The sequence below is a fragment of the Pan paniscus genome, chromosome 21 (genome assembly GCF_029289425.2).
Source record: "Pan paniscus chromosome 21, NHGRI_mPanPan1-v2.0_pri, whole genome shotgun sequence".
Taxonomy (NCBI): domain Eukaryota; kingdom Metazoa; phylum Chordata; class Mammalia; order Primates; family Hominidae; genus Pan; species Pan paniscus.
Window position 1 is genome coordinate 41,503,071 of NC_073270.2, and position 20,739 is coordinate 41,523,809.

General features: G+C 47.5%; 1 protein-coding gene across 2 annotated transcripts in view; it reads left to right on the forward strand.

The window, feature by feature from the left end:
• Nucleotides 1-1,085: 1,085 nt before the first annotated feature.
• Nucleotides 1,086-20,739, forward strand: part of PHF20 (PHD finger protein 20) — a 184,213-nt gene continuing 164,559 nt past the window's right edge. The window contains exon 1 of one of the 2 annotated variants that reach the window (XM_034947499.3): nt 1,086-1,251. The gene's annotated coding sequence lies outside the window, so the exon portion shown is untranslated. The remainder of the gene's footprint in view (nt 1,252-20,739) is intronic. The other variant, XM_055104817.2, reaches the window with a different exon arrangement.

Consider the following 20,739-nt stretch of genomic DNA (forward strand, 5'->3'; position numbering starts at 1 on the left):
CAGGAATTCAAGACCAGCCTGGGCAACATCGTGAAACTGCGTCTCTACAAAAAAATGCAAAAATTAGCCAGGTGCACACCTGTGGTTCCAGCTATCTGGGAGACTGAGCTGGGAGAATTGCTTGGGCCTAGGAGGTGGAGGTTATGAGGAGCCGAGACTGCGCCACTGCACTCCAGCCTGGGTGACACAGTGAGACCGTGTCTCAAAAAAAAAAAAAAAAAAAAAAAAAATTAGCTAGGCATGGTGGCATGGGCCTGCAGTCCCAGCTACTCAGAAGGTTGAGCTGGGACCACAGGTGCGCACGTTCACGCCTGGCTAATTGTTGTATTTCTTGGAGAGACGGGGGTCTAGGTATGTTGCCCAGGCTGGTCTCGAACTCCTGAGCTCAAGTGATCTACCCACCTCAGCCTCTCATAGTGTTGGGATTACAGGCGTGAGCCACTGCTCCTGGTCTCATATTCTTTTGGGGTGGCTTCAACTCCGACCTTCGTCCCCAGAGAAAATATAGCTCCTTATCCTTAGCAGCAATTGGAAACCTTTCTAGGAGTTAATTATAAAGTGGGGGAGAAATGAGTGCAAAGGCTCTGAGATGAGAAGAACCTGGATTATTAGCGGAGTTGAAGGACACTGAGAATGTGGGGGAGCTGGATTCGTGAGGATAAGAAAGCAGCAGGTCAGGTCCAGACTCTGAAGAGCCTGGTAGATAGTCTAGGTGAAGAGTTAGATCTTAATCCGGAGTAGGGAGGGAAACGAGCTTTGAGCAGGGGATGGCGTTTTGAAAAGACCTCTCTGCCGGTGTACGAAGAATGGATTAGAACGGCGAAGAGTAATAGGGTGGAAACCATCTTCATCTTGGAGAGAGATGGTGGTCGCTTCGATGGAGAAATGGGAAGCTTTGAGACGCATTTAGGTGGCAAAATTAACGGGTGATGGATAGCGTCCATTCCCCGGCTTCGGTGATCTCAGTGATTACGAGTGAGTGGGGACTTCGTGTTCCTGCTAGGGCGCGGGCCTGTTTCCCGCGCGTCAGGGTAGTGGGCGTGGCCTGCGCAGGCCGTTGCCACAGTGATCGGGCAGACGGGGCAGGGGGCGGGGCAGCTGGGACCTTACGTCACTCGGTGGTGGCGATGATGCGTGTGTGTGGGGGGCGGGGGATACGCTGGGCGCGTCCCGGGGGTCACGTGGTGCAGAGCACGCAGAGTCCTTCTGTCGGTTGGTCCTGGAGCGGCGCAGCCGGAGTGGGGCCGTGAGGTGAGCTCGCGGCGAGGCGAAGCCGGCCGGTCGGGCCGGGTTGGGCCGGGCCCGCGCTGCGCGCGCGCCGTGCGGGCGGGGACGGCGACGGACGCCACCGCTGCTTCGGTCCCCTGCCCGGCCCCGCTCCCCGCCTGGCCCCGCTCGCCCAGCCTGGAGGGAGGCCCTGGGACTGCTGCTGAGAGCGTGGCGGGCGTGCGAGCGGTGCCCAATCCCCGGGGCTACCCGCAAGAGTGGCGGCGGCTGCCGCCAATCAGCGCCGCCCGAGGGGGCTGGGCCGTGGGGTGCGGGCCCGGGGCGCGGAGCGGGCCGTGTTGGGGGTGCGGGTAAGCCCTAGGGCCCGAGCCTGAGCTGTATGGGCACCTAGAGCCTCATCAGCAGCCTCTGCTATTGCCTTGCGCTTTGGGAATATGTTTTTTAAAATTGGCTTTTTTAATCCTATTCTGGGGAGCACATTCCTTTCTCAAGACCCCAAATATGGGAGTGTCCCTTTTCTCTATAGTTTTGAAAACTGGGCGGCACATCCCCTTTCTTAAGCTCTAGCTCTGGAATTTTATCTAAATTTCTAAAAGCCCCCCCCCCAAATTTAGGGCGTACCCTCTTCCCTCAGCCCCCAAAGTGGGAGCACATTCCTTTTTTCGGGCCTCCAATTTGATTCTGCATTTCCGTTCCAATTTAGAGGTTAACCCTGTTATCGGCTCCTCAGATCTGGGGTCCATTAGCTAAAGTTTTGGGATACTTTCTTGTATCCCCTCCACTCCAAGGAAGAATTCCCCTTTTCCAGGTCCCAAATCTGACAGCATGCCTTCTGGAATTTCTTACATTTAGGGGCCACTTCCTTTCCTCAGCCCTTCAAACCTGAGGTTGGGCCGAAAACAATGTCCAAATTTTGAAGTTTATGGGTACTTATTTCCAGTTTCACAAATAAGGGAATTCACTGCCTTCTCCCGAGACTGTATTCTTGGGGTTACACACTTTTCACGTGTTCCCCAAATCAAACTACCTTATTTCCTAAAGGAGACTCATTTTCATATCTGGGAGTATATTTGTTTCTTGTGCCCCCCAAATGTACGAGGTGAACCCCTTTTAGTTATACAACTCTCAGAGTGCAGCCACTTTCCAGATGCTTCTTAAATTTGGGGGGCACACCTTTTTGTGAGTCCTCTCATTTCCAGGTGGCGAGTGGTCTGTGGTTTTGAGCATGCCTTCCTACCCTGTTTAGCTTTTCTGTCATCCAAGACATTTTCATTCCTCAGTTTCCTTCCCTTTTTGGAGCCACACTCCCCTTGAGGTGCTCTCCCCAGTCTGGTCAGTGCACCCATTTCCTCTTCCTCTGGCGAGTGCGTATCTTTGTTCAGCACGGCACTTTTCTCTGTGCTTCTGCGGCCTTTTCTGAGCACACTTCCCAGAGTCACACCTCCTGAATTCTCCTCTCCTCCCAGGGAAGGATTCCTCTCCTAAAGGGCTACCTGCACATTGTTTTTGATAGGCCTATCTTTTATCTTTCCGCTAGCAGGATCTCTTCTCTCTTGGCTTGCCCAATCCCCAGACATTTTTCTGGTTTCTGTCTTTCTTTGGAATTGTTCTGTTTACGTAGTGGCTATAAAGATTTTCCTTGTGCTGGAGGTGGCCTCAAGTCTAGGACTGCCTGGGCCCCCAGCGCTGGATTCAAAGTGGAAACCATTTCTTTGGTTAATCACAGGACTCTGAATCCTCCTGGTGGTTTACTTCTAGAAGACCTAAGATTCTGTTTAGGTGCATACTGTTTTCTCCTTTGCTTTATCTCCTTGTGCTGGAAAACAAAAACAAACAAAACTCTCAGATTTTTCCAGCACTGCTTCTAGCCCATAAACTTCTTCCCTATATTGGCTTTCTTACTATCTTTTATGAAGAAAAGATGTCGTTTGGAGGAATCCCTTGGATACTCTTTTTGTTCTTGTCCCTGGGGTGTCGGTGGGGAAATGGATATTTTTCTCTCCCAATCATCCTCTTGTCAATCTTCTTTTTTTAATTTTTTGAGACAGAGTCTCGCTCTGTCGCCCAGGCTGGAGTGCAGTGGCGCGATCTCGGCTCAGTGCAAGCTCCGCCTCCCGGGTTCACGACATTCTCCTGCCTCAGCCTCCCGAGCAGCTGGGACTACAGGCACCCACCACACTGCGCCCGTCTAATTTTTTTGTTTTTAGTAGAGACGGTGTTTCACTGTGGTCTCGATCTCCTGACCTCGTGATCCACCTGCCTCCGCCTCCCAAAGTGCTGGGATTACAGGCGTGAGCCACCAAGCCCGGCCAACCTCTTGTCAATCTTTACCCCCAATCCTCACTTTAAAATCTGCAAATATCTGGGACCTCCTATCTCTTAAGAGCCTCAATAGTTCTTTCTTTTGTGTTTCCTTCTGCCTTTACAGATCTTATTCAGGGCTTCTCAGCCTGAACCCCCAACCAGATTAATTTCTCCACAGCTGGAATTCCAAGTGCTTGGGGATAATGATACCTCTGACCTTTCTTCCTTTTGGGAAGTACTTGAGTGTGCAGCTGCATGAGGCCTCAGCAGGAGAGAGATTTTAGGTCCAAGAAGCTATACCAGTAGGACAAGGCAGGAAAATACTACACTTTCAGGATCAAGCCCCTCTGACTCTCATTTGGAAACTGGATGTTTGCTAAGCACCTGCTTCTTAAGGATGCCGAGGGATTTAATGATACTCCCAGAAACCTGGAGAGATTAATGGGGCCTATGGAGAAGTGCTCTGAACTCAGTGTTGGGACTTGAATAAAATTAACCATTATCATGTTTTCAGAACAACTAAGCTGTTTTATATTTCATGTGCATGAAAGCCCTAGAACTAAGTTGTGTTATTTCCAGAAATGAAATAGATCCCACAGTTAGATCATGTGGCCATTAGGAAGTACCAAATTTATAAAAATCACTGGAGGTCTGTCTGAGCAGTACCTAATAAAATATAGTATACTGAAAGTGAACAGATACTTTGTCTCTTTCTTTGGCTGCTTGATACTTTATCTGTGTACTGCCGTACAGTGCACCCTTAAAGTATTCTACACCAGTGCTTCTCAAACTTGAATGTGCATGTAAGTCACCCAGGGGTCTTGTTGAAATGCTGATTCTGATTTGGTAGATCTAGGATGGGACCTGAATGCATTTCTGATTTGCAGGTGATGCTGATGTTACTGAACTACACTTTTAGTAGTGAGGTTTCATACACGAAGACAAAGTTTCTCTGTGAAAATAGGAAGGTGGTGGTTAGCCTTATATTTTTTTATTTTATCTTTATCCAGACACACATCCCTTAAAAGTTTGTACAAGGCCATAGTCCCCTTTATTAGTTATACTCAATTAGTTATTCTAGCACATAGCTTTTTAAATATTGGCCAAAACTGGCTGGGTGCGGTGGCTCATGCTTGTAATCCCAGCACTTTGGGAGCTGAGGTGGGCAGATCACGAGGTCAGGAGTTCGAGACCAGTCTGGCTAACACAGTGAAACCCTGTCTCTACTAAAAATAGAAAAATTAGCTGGGTGTGGTGGCAGGCACCTGTAATCCCAGCTACATGGGAGGCTGAGGCAGGATACTTGCTTGAACCCGGGAGGCGGAGGTTGCAGTGAGCCAAAATTGCACCACTGCACTCCAGCCTGGGCCACAGAGTGAGACTCTGTCTCCAAAAAAAAAAAAGGAAAAAAAAAAAAAGGCCAAAACTTCTCCAGGAGTTTGGTTTCTGTGTGTATATATATATATTTTGGGTGGGGACAGGGTCTCATTCTGTCACCCAAGCTGGAGTGCAGTGGTGTGATCACGGCTTACTGCAGCCTCAACCTTCTGGGCTCAAGCGATCCTCCCCTCAGCCTCTTGAGTTTCAGGGACCACTGGCACGTGCCACCACACCTGGCTAATTTTAAATTTTTTGTAGAGATGAGATCTTGCCATTTTGCCCAGGTTGGTCTTGAACTTCTGGGCTCAAGCAGTCCTCCACCTTAGCTTCCCAAAGTGTTGGGATTATAGGTGTGAGCTGCCATGCTTGGCTATTGCCAAATTTAAATGGTTACATATTTCTTACTTGAATGTGAACATAATTATTGATATAGAATCATTCTAATAAATACTGCATAGCCAGCTTGTCTCTCTGGTTCCTCATCCTACCATGAGTAGGGAGTCTGTGATACCCCAAATCAGTGGGTCACAGGTGTTGGAATTTCCAAGGAGTCTTTCTTGGTTTTCTGGGTTCTGGAAATGGGCCAGGAAAAGCCAGGATAAAGCTACGTTCCCCGACCTTGAATGGAAGCTTCTGGCTTTCTCTAAATGGGTGCTCCAGAAAGGCAAATGCTGGGGAGAAGATGATATTCTTTGATGGTGATCATGCTTTATGATGATCTTTCTCCTTTTGTACCCACATGTCTAATCTATTCTAAGTCTCAAGTGAGTTTTTCCTTTTTTCAAAAAATTTTTTTGGAGACAAAGACTACCTCTGAAAGTGTTTTTCCTTTCTAAGTGTGTTGGATCATCTGTACCTATTTCCCTGGCTGTCACCTGTCTGGCCCTCTTCCACGTGATCCTGTTGCCAGCCCTAATCAGGACAAACCTGAATGACTAGACTATTTTGTGTCCCTGTCCTCCTCCAACCCCTATTCCTCACATGAGTGTCAGATCCTATTCAGTAACGGATTTGATCTGGATTTGGCTCTAGTCCTAGCTCTTCCACTTACTGTGAGACCTCAGGCAAGTCACTTAATGCTATGGGCCTGCTTCTCCCCATTTGTAAAATGAGGGGCTGATGATCTGCAATGTCCACCCTGGCTGAATCTTGGTCGCTACCTTGCTTAGAAACCCCATTGCCTGTGGAAGCTTGTTGCAGCAGATCTGATTTCTTTCATGTGCTCCCTTGGGCAGCCTGCCAGTTATTCCCTTGTCCGAGTCACTTCTGCCACTATCTTTTTTTCTAGCTGAGGCAGCCAGCTTGTTCTCAACCCAACTTCAGCATTCTTCTTGCTTCCATGTCTTCTTCCAGTTCCATGCTGTATTTCATTCAGAACTACCTGAAATCCTCAAAGAAGTCTTCCTGAGTTCTCCATTCAATGTTTGTGACTTCTCTGCCTTACCAAGAAGGAGTCTGTACCTTATATACCCCGTATTTACTTGTCAGTTCTCTTATCTAATGTATACTTAAAAAGGGACTTCATTTCCTCCATACCACAGCTTTGTTTTTTGGTTTGAATTAGCAGGGCAGGTGGCATGAAATTTAAAGAGGAAGCAAGCAGGTTGTTTGCCTTTGGCTGGGATTTGGGGAAAGTATGAGATGTAATGTTTTTAGTCCCCTTCCCCAAGATCTCCTGTATCTGTGGGAATCAGTTGCCTGGTATGTCTTCCTGGATTGTAAAGGTGCTTAAACTTCCTTTCTGAAGTTTGAAAGTGTATCCTAAGTGCAAATACCATTTGACAATCACTCGTGGTTGGGTGGGTGCAGTGGCTTACGCCTGTAATCCCAACAATTTGGGAGGCCAGAGTGGGAGGATTGCTTGAAGCCAGGAGTTCAAGACCAGCCTGGGCAACAAAGTGAGATTCCTGTCTCTACTCCCCCCACAAAAACAAAAAAGTAGTCAGGCATGGTGGTGCGTGCTTGTAGTCCCAGCTCCTTGGGAGGCTGACGAGGGAGTTCAGAGGCTGCAGTGAGCTAGGATTGTACCACTGCACTACAGCTGGGTGACAGCACGAGACCCCATTGCTTCCAAGTGCTCTTCTAGGAACACACAGCCACAAAACCCAGAACAAGGAATTGTTAAGGATAATGATAAGAAATCTGTATTTCAAATAACTTAACAAATGAATAAAACCAACAGTTCTTTGAGAGCACCTGATTATTGTCAAAGACAGTTGCTGAGGGGGCTTGGAAGTCAGGACTTAAAGGTATATTTAACCTCTGGAGTTTTCTTCTTTCATCATCTTCCTAAGAAATAATAGGGAGGATGTTTACATTTTTCTTGATAAAGTCTTTTTATTAATTTTATTTATTTATTTATTTATTTTGAGAAAGGGTCTTGCTCTGTTGCCTAGGCTGGAGTGTAGTGGCGCAGTCTTGGCTTACTGCAACCTGTACATCCTGAATTCAAGCGATTCTTGTGCCTCAGCCTCCTGAGTAGCTGGGATTATAGGCGCGCACCACCATGCCCAACTAATTTTTTGTAGTTTTAGTAGAGACAAGGTTTCACTATGTTGGTTAAGCTGGGACATTTTTCTTGATAAACATTCTTTAAACCAAAATGTATGCTTAGTCAAGATCCTTGATTGGATTATGAGCCTAGAGAAAGGGAGGGTGATGTCTTTGTCTAATCCATCTTTGCCAGTGACTGCCCCTTACAGGCTATTGACTATAGGGTAACCTAATGAAAATTGAGACAGGCACTGTGGCTCACGCCTGTAATCCCAGCACTTTGGGAGGCCAAGTCGGATGGATCACCTGAAGTCAGGAGTTCAAGACCAGCCTGGCCAACACACAGTGAAACTCCATCTCTACTAAAAATACAAAAAATTAGTCAGGCGTGGTGGCAGGTGCCTGTCATCCCAGCTACTCGGGAGGCTGAGGCAGGAGAATGGCTTGAACCCGAGAGGCAGAGGTTGCAGTGAGCCGAGATTATGCCACTGCGCTTCAGCCTGGGCAACAAGAGTGAAACTGTGTCTCAAAAAAAAAAAAAAAAATTGAACCCTTAATTTGTAATAATGCTTTGACAACTTTGCTAGATCTTGGGCTAGGTCCTACCTGGACCTTCCTCTCTTTTGCCAAATAATGGAACTAATGAGCTGGCAGAAATCCTGTACAATTTTAGAAGCCTAATATGAGTGACTAAATGTAAATAGGACAGTTTTAGGAAAGAGTGGTGGAGCCTGAATCAGTGAACTTTGGGGAAGGAGCAAGAGGAGGGGCTTGGGATTTAAACAAAGGGTTTTTTTTTTTTTTTTTTTTGAGGTGGAGTCTCACTTTGTTGCCCAGGCTAGAGTACAATGGTGCAATCTCGGCTCACTGCAACCTCTGCCTCCCGGATTCAAGTGATTCTCCTGCTTCAGCCTCCCAGGTAGCTGGTACTACAGGTGTGTGCCACCTCACCGTGCTAATTTTTTATATTTTTGGTAGAGACTGGCTTTCATCATATTGGCCAGGCTGGTCTCGAACTCCTGACCTCATGATCCGCCTGCCAGGGCCTCCCAAAGTGCTAGGTTTACAGGTGTGAGCCACTGCGCCTGGCCTAAACCAAGGTTTTTATTCAATGATAGTTTATTCCATGTCAGGAACATAATTCTCAGATTTTAAAGGCTGACTTCCAGGTATCTTAGATGGATATTTGGGGGTCTCTGTCCTAGTAGAGACCTGATTTACAAGAGGTCTCTTTCTCATATGGAAAAAGTCCATAGCTGGTGGGTTGACATTCCTTTCTTTCTTTTTTTTTTTGTTGAGGCGGAGTCTCGCTCTGTCGCCCAGAAGTGCAGTGGTGCAACCTCGGCACACTGCAACCTCCGTCTCCGGGGTTCAAGCAATTCTCCTGCCTCAGCCTCCTGAGTAGCTGGGATTACAGGTGCCCGCCACCATGCCTGGCTAATTTTTTGTATTTTTAGTAGAGATGGAGTTTCACCATGTTCGCCAGGCTAGTCTTGAACTTCTGACCTCAAGTGATCCACCCGCCTCGGCCTCCCAAACTGCTGGGATTACAGGCATGAGCCACCGTGCCCGGCCAATGCCTTTCTTGCTTCTACAGGTGCACAGGTGTTGGGATTTCTAGGTTGTGGAAACTTGGTCTGGAAATGTGGGCATTTTACAATAATGATAACTATAGCTAGCATTTTTGGAGCACTGTCTTAAATGTCATTGAATCCTTACATCTGACCTATTATCCTGTCCTAACAGAGGAGGAAACTGAGATGAGTGATTTGTCCAAGGTCATTTGGCTAATAAGCAGGGCCTGGATTGGAGTCCACGTTTCTTTGCCTCCTGTCCTAGTGCTCTTACATCCCTCTCTCTGTAGCTATCGTGCTTTTTCCCCTAGAAATTTGAGTAAGTCATTTTAACTACAAATCAAACAGGTGGCAGCCTGGAAACCAGCACTGAGGCACTTTGCCACCCTCACCCCAGATTTCTTTTCTTTTCTTTTTTTTTTTTTTTTTGAGACGGAGTCTCACACTGTTGCCCAGGCTGGAGTGTAGTGGCACAATCTCAGCTCACTGCGAGCTCCGCCTCCCGGGTTCACGCCATTCTCCTGCCTCAGCCTCCTGAGTAGCTGGGACTACAGATGCCCTCCACGATGCCCGGCTAATTTTTTGTATTTTTAGTAGAGACAGGGGTTTCGCCATGTTAGCCAGGATGGTCTCGATCTCCTGACCTCATAATCCATCCGCCTCGGCCTCCCAAAGTGCTAGGATTACAGGCATGAGCCACCATGCCTGGCTCATTCTTTTTTCTTTTTTTTCTTTTCTTTTTTTTTTTTTTGAGGCAGAGTCTGACTCTGTCTCCCAGGCTGGAAGGCAGTGGCATGATCTTGGCTCACTGCAGCCTCCGCCTCCCGGGTTCAAGTGATTCTCCTGCCTCAACCTCCTGAGTACCTGGGATTACAGGCGAACACCACCACACCTGGCTAATCTTTTATATTTTTAGTAGAGACGGGGTTTCACCATGTTGCCCAGGCTGGTCTTGAACTCCTGATCTCAGATGATCCACCAGCCTTGGCCTCCCAAAGTGCTGGGATTACAGACATGAGCCACTGGTGCCTGGCCTTTTTTTTTTTTTTTTTTTTTTTGAGATGGAGTTTCACCTTGTAGCCCAGGCGGGAGTGCAATGGCACGATCTTGGCTTACTGCAACCTCCGCCTCCCGAGTTCAAGTGATTTTCTTGCCTCAGCCTCCCAAGTAGCTGGGATTACAGGCATGTGCCAACACGCCTGGCTAATTTTCTGTTGTTAGTAGAGATGGAGTTTTACCATGTTGGTCAGTCTGGTCTCGAACCCCTGACCTCAGGTGCTCCACCCACCTCGGCCTAAAGTGCTGGGATTACAGGTGTGAGCAAGATTTTATTCTTTTTTTTTTTTCTGAGATGGATTCTTGCTCTGTCACCCAGGCTGAAGTGCAGTGACACAATCTCGGCTCACTGCAACCTCCTTCTCTGGTGTTCAAGTGATTCTCATGCCTCAGCCTCCTGAGTAGCTGGGATTATAGGCCTGCACCACCACATCCGGCTAATTTTCATATTTTTGATAGAGACGGGTTTCACCGTATTAGCCAGGTTGGTCTCTGCCCGCCTCAGCCTCCCAAAGTGCTGGGATTACAGGCGTGAGCCACTGTGCCTGGCCTTCATTCTTGACCATGCAAAACATCCTTTAATTGTAGAAGCCCAGTTCTCCCAACTCAAGCTGCCTTTCTACATTTTTCTTTCTTCTTCAATTTTTGTTGTTGTTGTTGTTGTTGTTGTCGTGGTCAGATACACATAATATAAAATTTGCCATTTTAACCATTTTTAAGTTATATAGCTTACTGGTATTAAATAATGTTGTGCAACCATCACCACTCTCCATCTCCGTAACTCCTCAAAATTGAAACTCTGGGCCGGGTCCAATGGCTCATGCCTGTAATCCCAGCACTTTGGGAGGCTGAGGCAGGTAGATCACTTGAGGTCAGGAGTTCGAGGCCAGCCTGGCCAACATGGCAAAACCCCATCTCTACTAAAAATACAAAAATTAGCTGGGCGTGGTAGCACGTGCCTGTGATCCCAGCCACTAGGGAGCCTGAAGCAGGAGAACTGTTTGAACGCGGGGGCGGGTGGAGGTTGCACTGAGCCAGGATTGCTGCACTGCACTCCAGCCTAGGTGACAGAGCGAGACTCCATCTCAAAAAAAAAAAAAAAAATTATAACTCTGTACCCATTAAACACTGACTCCCTCTTTCATGAACCTCCTCCCGGCCCCAGCAGCTACCATTCTACTTTCTGTCTCCATGTTTTTGAATACTTTTCTGCCTTTCTTGAGGCTCCTGGGCATGACTGGTTTGGGTTGCTTGACTGTCCCTTGGTTCCATGGAGTATTGAATTCTGTGTAATGTGCTTTGATGAGTAGGAAATTGGTCATGCTGTGACCTATATGATAATTAGACATGTGCAACTTGTAAAGGCCACTTGTAATTAAAGAGGCCACTTTTCTTTTTCTTGTTTTGTTTTTTTTTTCTTTTTTTCTTTTTTTTTTCTTCTCTTTTTGAGACATTCTCACTCTGTTGTCCAGGCTGGAATGCAGTGACATCATCTCAGAGCTGACTGCAACTTCTGCCTCCTGGATTCAAGCAATTCTCCTGCCTCAGCCTCCCGAGTAGCTAGGATTACAGGCGCATGCCATCATGCCCGGCTAATTTTTGTATTTTTGGAAGAGATGGGTTTTCACCATATTCGCCAAGCTGGTCTTGAACTCCTGACCTCAAGTGATCCACTCTCCTCGGCCTCCCAAAGTGCTAGGATTACAGGCCACTGTGCCTGGCCAAGAGGTCACTTTTCATGTCCAGGCTGCATGGTATGTGGTGGTGAGGATGTAGGATTTGGAGGTGGAATGCCTGAGTTTGAGTGCCTGTATTTGCCACTTTCTTGGGGCCAAATGTAATTTGGGCATATGGCTTAAACCTCTTGAACCTTTCATTGTGTTATGCACATTGGAGGCAGAACTTTCCAGCCTAGCAAGTTACTTAACCTATATGAGCCTGTTTCCTCACCCAAGTATTATCATAACTGTCTGACATCAGTCATTGGAAATATCAGTAAATGTTACCCTTTCCCTCCATTTCCTAATCTGTAAAGGAAATTAAAGAAACCTGGTTTGGCTGGGCACAGTGGCTCATGCCTGTAATCCCAGCACTCTGGGAGGCCAAGGCAGGAGGACTGCTTGAAGCCAGGAGTTTGAGACCAGTCCTGGCCACAGAGTGAAACCTCATCTCTATAAAACAGAAAAAAAAAATTAGTTTGGCATGGTGGTGCACGCCTTGTAGTCCCAGCTCCTTGGGAAGCTGAGGTGGAAGGATTGCTTGAACCCAGGAGTTCAAGGCTGCAGTGAGCTATGATCCTGCCACTGTACTCCAGTGTGGGTGACAGTGAGAGCCTGTGTTTAAAAATAAAAAAAAGAAAAGAAAAAGAAAACATAGTTTATAGAGTTTTCCTGGCTTGAAGATTTATGAGGAGTTGAGTATATGTTACCATTATTACTTTTGTTTTATTCCTCTCAGAAAATGTGTGTAAAATTCCTCCATGGGCCCTTCAGTGGGCCTTGTTAGTTTGTATTTCATCCATAACTTTATCAGTAGTGTATGCCAAAGAAAAAGACTCTTACTTTTTTTTTTTCTTTATGATGGACTCTCACTCTGTTGCTCAGGTTGGAGTGCAGTGGCACAATCACAGCTGTCTTGCAGCTTCAACCTCCTGGGTTCAAGGGATCCTCCTGCCTCATCCTCTTGAGTAGTTGGGACTACAGGTGTATGCCACCGCGCTTGGCTAATTTTTTTTTTATTATTATTATTTATAGAGACGAGGTCTTGCTATGTTGCCTAGGCTGGTCTCAAACTCTTGGGCTCAAGTGATTCTCCTGCCTCGGCCTTCCAAAGTACTGGGATTGGCCGGGCATGGTGCCTCGCTCCTGTAATCCCAGCATTTTGGGAGGCCGAGGTGGGCGGATCACCTGAGGTCAGGAGTTCGAGACCAGCTTGACCAACATGGAGAAACCCCATCTCTACTAAAAATACAAAAAATTAGCCGGGCATGGTGGCACATGCCTGTAATCTCAGCTACTCTTGGGAGGCTGAGGCAGGAGAATCGCTTGAACCCAGGAGGCGGAGGTTGTGGTGAGCCGAGATCATGCCATTGCACTCTAGCCTGGGCAACAAGAGTGAAACTCCATCTCAAAACAAAACCAAACCAAAGTACTGGGATTATAGGCATGAGCCACTGTCCCGCCCTTACGTTTGTTTGTGTTTTTTTTTTTTTGAGACAGTGTATCGCTCTGTCCCCCAGGCTGGAGTGCAGTGGCACAATCTCGGCTCACTGCAACCTCCACCTCCAGGGTTCAAGCGATTCTCCTGCCTTAACCTCCCGACTAGCTGTGACTACAGGTGCCTGCCACCACGCCAGGCTAATTTTTGTATTTTTAGTAGAGATGGGGTTTCACCATATTGGCCAGGCTGGTCTTGAACTCCTGACCTTGTGATCTGCCTGCCTCGGCCTCCCAAAATGCTGGGATTACAGGCGTGAGCCACTGCACCCGGCCACATTTTTTTTTCCCCTCATTTTCACACACACAAAACTAACAGTAATCCCTTAATATTTTTAATGTTGAAATATCCCAAAGACTTTTTTTTTTTTTTTTTTTTTTTGAGATGGAGTCTCACTGTGTCTCCCAGGCTGGAGTGTGGTGGCATGATCTCTGCTTACTGCAACCTCTGCCTTCCGGGCTCAAGAGATTCTCCTGCCTCAGCCTGCCGAGTAGCTGGGAATACAGGCGTGTGCCACTATGCCCAGCTAATTTTTATGTTGTTAACAGAGATGGAGTTTCACCATGTTGGCCAGGCTGGTCTTGAACTCCTGACCTCAGGTGATCTGCCCACCTCAGCATCCCAAAGTATTGGGATTACAGGCATGAGCCACTGCACTCAGCCCCTTGTTTTTAAAAGCAATAAAGGTTAGTGGGGGCCGGGTGCGGTGGCTCACACCTGTAATTCCAGCACTTTGGGAAGCTTAGGTGGGCAGATCACTTGAGCTGAGGAGTTCGAGACTAGCCTCGGCAATGTGGCAAAACCCCACCTCTATAAAAAATACAAAAATGAGGAAGGTGTGGTGGCACGTGCCTGTAGTCCCAGCACTGGGGGAGCTGAGGTGGGGAGGATGGTTTGAGCCTGGGAGGCAAAGGTTGCAGTGAGCCAGGATCATGCCACTTCACTCCAACCTGGGCCACAGAAACAGACCCTGTCTTTAAAAAAAAAAAAAGAGGGTAGTGGGTTTTGGAGGAAGGAGGTCTTGCTTCTGAAGTCCCAGCTCTTCTATCTAGCCAGGTGACTTTGGGCAAGTTGTTTATTGTTTATACTCCTTCGTAAAATACTGCTGACTTCTCTGCATTGTTGGGAATGAGATGTTTGTCAAGGATTTAGCATGTGGTGATAAATCAGTAAATGTTGAATATTTCCTGGTATTAATAATAAAGGCTAGGAATAAAAATTCATACTTAAAGGAAAAGGGACTTTTATTTATTTATTTATTTTTGAGACAGAGTTTTGCTCTTGTCACCCAGGCTGGAGTGCAGTGGCACAATCTTGGCTCACTGCAACCTCTGCCTCCTGGATTCAAGCGATTCTCCTGCCTTAGCCTCCCGAGTAGGTGGTACTACGGGCTCCTACCACCATGCCGGGCTAATTTTTGTATTTTTAGTAGAGATGGGGTTTCACCACGTTGGCCAGGCTGGTCTCGAACTCCTGACCTCAGGTGATCCTCCCGCCTCAGCCTCCCAATGTGCTGGGATTACTGGTGTGAGCCACCACACCCTGCCAGGATAAGGGAATTAATGAATTGTCTCATAAATATCTTAGGTATTTAAAACTCCATAGGCATGAAAATGTCTCTCAAGGCCCTGTTGAGTAATGATTTCATCTCCAAATTGTTTTCCTTCGTAATATGGTGATATTTCAATTAAGAAATTCTGTAAGAATAGGCTGGGTGTGGTGGCTCACGCTTGTAATCCCAGCACTTTGGGAGGCTGAGACCAGCCTGGCCAACACAGTGAAATCCCGTCTCTACTGAAAATACAAAAAATTAGCTGGGCATGGTTGCAGGTGCCTGTCATCTCAGCTACTTGGGAGGCTGAGGCAGGAGAATCGCTTGAACCCGGGAGGCGGAGGTTGCAGTGAGCTGAGATTGCACCACTGCACCCCAGCCTGGGCGACAGAGCGCAACTCCATCTCAAAAAAAAAAAAAACAAAAAAACAAATCTTGTAAGGATAGCTGGTCAGGTGTGTTTAAAAAAAGACTTCCCAGCTGGGCGTGGTGGCTCACGCCTGTAATCCTAGCACTTTGGGAGGCCGAGGCAGGTGGATCACGAGGTCAGGAGATCGAGACCATCCTGGTCAACATGGTAAAACCCCGTCTCTACTAAAAATACAAAAAAAAATTAGTTGGGTGTGGTGGCGCGTGCCTGTAATCGCAGCTACTCGGGAGGCTGAGGCAGGAGAATCGCTTGAACTAGAGAGTTGGAGGTTCCAGTGAGCCGAGATCGTGCCACTGCATTCCAGCCTGGTGACAGAGCGCGACTCTGTCTCAATAAATAAATAAATAAATAAATAAGACTTCCCCTAGGCTGTGAGCAGTGGCTCACGCCTGTCATCCCAGCACTTTGGGAGGCCGAGGCGGGTGGATCACAAGGCCAGGAGATCGAGACTATGCTGGCCAACGTGGTGAAACCCTGTCTCTACTAAAATACAAAAAATTAGCCCAGTTTGGTGGTGCACGCCTGTAGTTTCAACTACTTGGGAGGTTGAGGCAGGAGAATCACTTGAACCAAGGAGGTGGAGGTTGCAGTGAGCCGAGATTGAGCCACTGCACTCTAGCTTGGCGACAGAGCAAGACTCCGTCTCAAAACTCACTCCAGAGCTATAGACTATATCACTCAGAGAGTGTAGAGTATTGATAGATTGGAGCCCCCAGTGCCTGAAGAAATGGATACAGCTTTTCTTAAGCCCCAGGGATAAAATTGTGATCAGTCTTCAGTTGCTTCATTCCGCGTGCTTTGCCTTCCTCTGCATGCAAGGAGTAATAATAGTTCCCACGTTTACCTGTGGATAGCACTCTTCAAAGAACCTCCATGTGATTATCTTCTTGAATCTATATACCCATTGAGGTGGATGATATTGATCTCTTTCCTGTTTTTTTTTTTTTTTTTTGGAGACAGGGTCTCTTGCTCTGTTGCCCAAGCTGGAGTACGGTGGTGCAATCATAGTTCACTGCAGCCTTGAACCCCTGGGCTCAAGTGATTCTCCAGCCTCAGCCTCCTGAGTAGCTAGGACGACAGGTGTGTGTCACTGTGCCTGGCTAATTATTTATTTATTTATTTATTTATTTATTTATTTATTTGAGACAGAGTTTCACTCTTGTTGCCCAGGCTGCAGTGCAATGATGTGATCTCGGCTCACTGCAACCTCTGCCTCCCAGGTTCAAGCGATTCTCCTGCCTCAGCCTCTTGAGTAGCTGGGATTACAGGGATGCACCACCATGCCCAGTTAATTTTGTATTTTTAGTCTAGACGAGGTTTCACCATGTTGGTCAGGCTGGTCTCTAACTCCCGATCTCAGGTGATCTGCCCGCCTCCACCTCTCAAAGTGCTGGGATTACAGGCGTGAGCCACCGCGCCCAGCCTATTTTTTTATTTTTATTTTTACTTTTTGAGACAGAGTTTCGCTCTGTCTCCCTGGCTGGAGTGCAGTGGCACAGTCTCTGCTCACTGCAACCTCCGCCTCCTGGGTTCAAGTGATTCTCCTGCCTCAGCCTCCCAAGTAGCTGGGATTACAGGGAAGCACCACCACGCCAGTTAATTTTGTATTTTTAGTCTAGACGAGGTTTCACCATGTTGGTCAGGCTGGTCTCGCTCTGTGCCCACCTCTGCCTCTCAAAGTGCTGGGATTACAGGCATGAGCCACCGCGCCCAGCCTATTTTTTTATTTTTATTTTTACTTTTTGAGACAGAGTTTCGCTCTGTCTCCCTGGCTGGAATGCAGTGGCGCAATCTTTGCTCACTGCAACCTCCGCCTGGGTTCAAGTGATTCTCCTGCCTCAGCCTCCCTGGTAGCTGGGATTACAGGCCCTTGGCACCACACCCGGCTAATTTCTGTGTTTTTAGTAGAGTCAGGGTTTCACCATTTTGGCCAGGCTGGTCTTGAACTCCTGGCCTTAAGTGATCCACCTGCCATGGCCTCCCAAAGTGCTGGGATTACAGGCGTGAGCTACCTAGCACAGCTCTATATTTTTATTTATTTGTTTATTTATTTATTTTTTGAGACGGAGTCTTGCTCTGTTGCCCAGGCTGGAGTGCAGTGGCGCGATCTCGGCTCACTGCAAGCTCCGCCTCCCAGGTTCATGCCATTCTCCTGCCTCAGCCTCCCGAGTAGCTGGGACTACAGGCGCCCGCCACCACGCCCGGCTAATTTTTTGTGTTTTTAGTAGAGACAGGGTTTCATCATGTTAGCCAGGATGGTCTTCATCTCCTAACCTCGTGATCCACCCTCCTCGGCCTCCCAAAGTGCTGGGATTACAGGTGTGAGCCACCGTGCCTGGCCTATTTTTTTTATTTTTTGTAGAGATGAGATCTCACTATGTTTCCCAGGCTGGCTTCAAACTCCTGGCCTCACTCAAGTGATCCTCTCACCTTGGCCTTCCAAAGTACTGGGATTACAGGTGTGAGCAATTGCACCTGGCCTCTTTTCTGTTTTTATTTCCATTTTGCCAGTGAGAAGGCTGAGGTTACCTCTTTTTTTTTGAGACGTAGTCTCGCTCTGTTGCCCAGGCTGGAGTGCAATGGCATGATCTCTGCTCACTGCAACCTCCACCTCCCATGTTCAAGCGTTTCTCCTGCCTCAGCCTCCTGAGTAGCTGGGATTACAGGTGTACACCACCACGCCTGGCTAATTTTTGTATTTTTACTAGAGATGGGGTTTTGCCATTTTAGCCAGGGTGTTCTTGAACTGACGTCAGGCGATCCACCCACCTTGGCCTCCCAAAGTGCTGGGATTACTGGCGTGAGCCACCACGCCTGGCCAGGTTATATCATTTAACAAACATTTGACCACCATGTTAAGGGCACTGCTTGTTAGATGCTGGGGATGCCTATGAGGAGTTAATTGCCTCTTGGGAGAGATCTGCTTAGATAGGCAGTTTCAGCGTAGAGTGATGAATGCTGTGGCCCAGAGGGTAGGTTAGGTTGCCATGGGAGAATGCAGGTGTGAAGGAAGTCCTTCAGGGAGGTTCCAATGGCTAATCCTGGTCATGAAGGACCAGGAAGAGAAAGCAGCTTGTTTGGCCGGGTGCAGTGACTTATGCCTTTAATCCCAGCACTTTGGGAGGCTTAGTGAGGGAGGGGGCAGATCACCTGGTCAGGAGTTCGAGACCACCCTGGCCAACATGGTGAAACTAGAGACTAGCCCGTCTCTAGTAAAAATACAAAAATTAGCCTGGTATGGTGGCTTGCTCCTGTAATTCCAGCTACTTGGGAGGCTGAGGCAGGAGAGTCGCTTGAATCTGGGAGACAGAGGTTGCAGTGAGCCAAGATTGTGCCATTGCACTCCAGCCTGGGTGACAGTGCAAGACTCCATCAAAAAAAAAAAAAAAAAAAAGCAGCTTGTTTATACAAAGGCCCTGGAGGTCGGAACTGCAGGGTGTTTGGATGTGGCAGGAGTATGGGTGGTAAGAACAGTAATAACCTTTTTTTCTTTTTCTTTTTTTTTTTTTTTTGTGACACAGTCTTGCTCTGTCTTCCAGGCTGGAGTGCAGTGGCGGGATCTCGGCTCACTGTAACCTCCACCTGCCGGGTTCAAGCAATTCTCCTGCGTTAGCCTCCTGAGTAGCTAGGACTACAGGCGTGCACCACCATGCCCGGCTAATTTTTTATATTTTTAGTGGAGACAGGGTTTCACCATGTCGGCTAGGCTGGTCTCGAACTCCTGACCTCATGATCCGCCTGCCTGTGCCCCACAAAGTGGTGGGATTGCAGGCGTGAGCCATGGCACCCAGCCCCCGCCCCCCCCCCCCTTTTTTTTTTTTATACACAGTTTTGCTCTTGTTGCCCAGTCCGGAGTGCAGTGGCTCGATCTCAGCTCACTGCAACCTCCACCTCCCGGGTTCAGGCAATTCTCCTGCCTCAGCCTCCTGAGTAGCTGGGATTACAGGCGTCTGCCACCATCCCCAGCTAATTTTTTTTTGTGTTTAGTAGAGATGGGTGTTCACCACATTGGCCAGGCTGGTCTTGAATTCCTGATCTCAGGTGATCCGCCCGCCTCTGCCTCCCAAAATGCTAGAATTACATGCATGAGCCACCATGCCCAGCAAGAACAGTAGTAACCCTGCAAGCTTATTGTGTGCCAGGCTCTGCTAAATAACTTTTTTTTTTTTTTGACGGAGTCTCGCTCTGTCATCCCGGCTGGAGTGCAGTGGTGTGATCCCGGCTCACTGCAACCTCTGCCTTTTGGGTTCAAGCGATTCTCCTTCCTCAGCCTCCCCTGTAGGTGGGATTACAGGCGCATGCCACCACGCCTGGCTAATTCTTGTGTTTTTAGTAGAGGTGGGATTTCACCATGTTGACAAGGCTGGTCTCAAACTCCTGACCTCAGGTGATCTGCCTGCCTCAGCCTCCCAAAGTGCTGGGATTACAGGTGTGAGCCACCGGGCCTGACCTGTGCTAATAACTTTTATCTTCACAACACCTATATGATGGTTTGAAGTAGGTGCTGGTGATATCCTCATTTTACAGATGGGGAGCCTGAAGCTCAGAGAGGAAATGACTTGTGCAAGTTTATCTGGAAAGTGGTGGGGCTGAGGTCCAAACTCAGGCACTCTTATTCCAGAGTTCTGGCTCATAACCGCTGTGTCCCACAGCCCCTCTGCTAAAGCTTGCCTGCTTCTCTCCTTTTAAGCTCCAAAAGAGAGTTTCTTTTGGCTTGGTTATAATGGCTAACTCACTAATGGCCCAAATGCTGCGCTGAGTACCTTGAATATGGTTCTGTAGGGGAGCCGCTGAACTGTTTTTTTTGTTTGTTTGTTTTTGTTTTTTGAGACAGAGCCTTGCTCTGTTGCCCAGGCTGGACTGCAGTGGCGCGATCTTGGCTCACTGCAACCTCCGCCTCCTGGGTTCGAGCGATTCTCCTGTCTCAGCCTCCTGAGTAGCTGGAATTACAGGCGTGTGCCACCATGCCCGGCTAATTTTTGTATTTTTAGTAGAGGCGATGTTTCACCATGTTGGCCAGGCTGGTCTTGAACTCCTGACCTTGTGATCCACCTGCCTCAGCCTCCCAAAGTGTTGGGATTACAGGCGTGAGCCACCGCGTCCGGCCTGAACTGTTTTAAAATAGAAGTCTTATGATCATAGTTACATTTTAGAAATATCACTGTAGCAGCAGTGATGAAGATTGGCAACAGTGTAATTAACTGGAGTCAGCCTTACCTCGGTTCAATTCCTTGTCCCAATACCTGACTAGCCTTGGTATTTGGGAAACTTACTTTGTGAACCTCAGTTTTCACATCCATAAAATGGGAATAATCCTCATTACAAACCTAAGAGGTAGACACTAAATGGGCTGATATAGTTTTTATATATATGTATATATATATACCAGAATAGTATATATATATATATATATATACCAGAATAGTATATATATATATACACCAGAATAGTATATATATATATATCTTAGAATAGTATATACATATATCTTAGAATAGTGTATATAT